Below are 284 nucleotides of genomic sequence, written 5' to 3'. Positions count from 1 at the left end.
TGAGCGGTGTGTAGTGTGTGAGCGGTGTGCAGTGTGAGCGGTGTGCAGTGTGTAGTGTGTGAGGTGTGTAGTGTGTGAGCGGTGTGCAGTGTGAGCGGTGTGCAGTGTGTAGTGTGTGAGGTGTGTAGTGTCTGAGCAGTGTGCAGTGTGTGAGCGGTGTGCAGTGTGTGAGCGGTGTGCAGTGTGTGAGCGGTGTGCAGTGTGTGAGAGGTGTGCAGTGTGTGAGCGGTGTGCAGTGTGTGAGCGGTGTGCAGTGTGTGAGCGGTGTGCAGTGTGTGAGGTGT

The sequence above is a fragment of the Clarias gariepinus genome, chromosome 21 (assembly GCF_024256425.1).
Source record: "Clarias gariepinus isolate MV-2021 ecotype Netherlands chromosome 21, CGAR_prim_01v2, whole genome shotgun sequence".
Classification (NCBI taxonomy): domain Eukaryota; kingdom Metazoa; phylum Chordata; class Actinopteri; order Siluriformes; family Clariidae; genus Clarias; species Clarias gariepinus.
Note: the sequence above shows the minus strand (reverse complement) of the source record.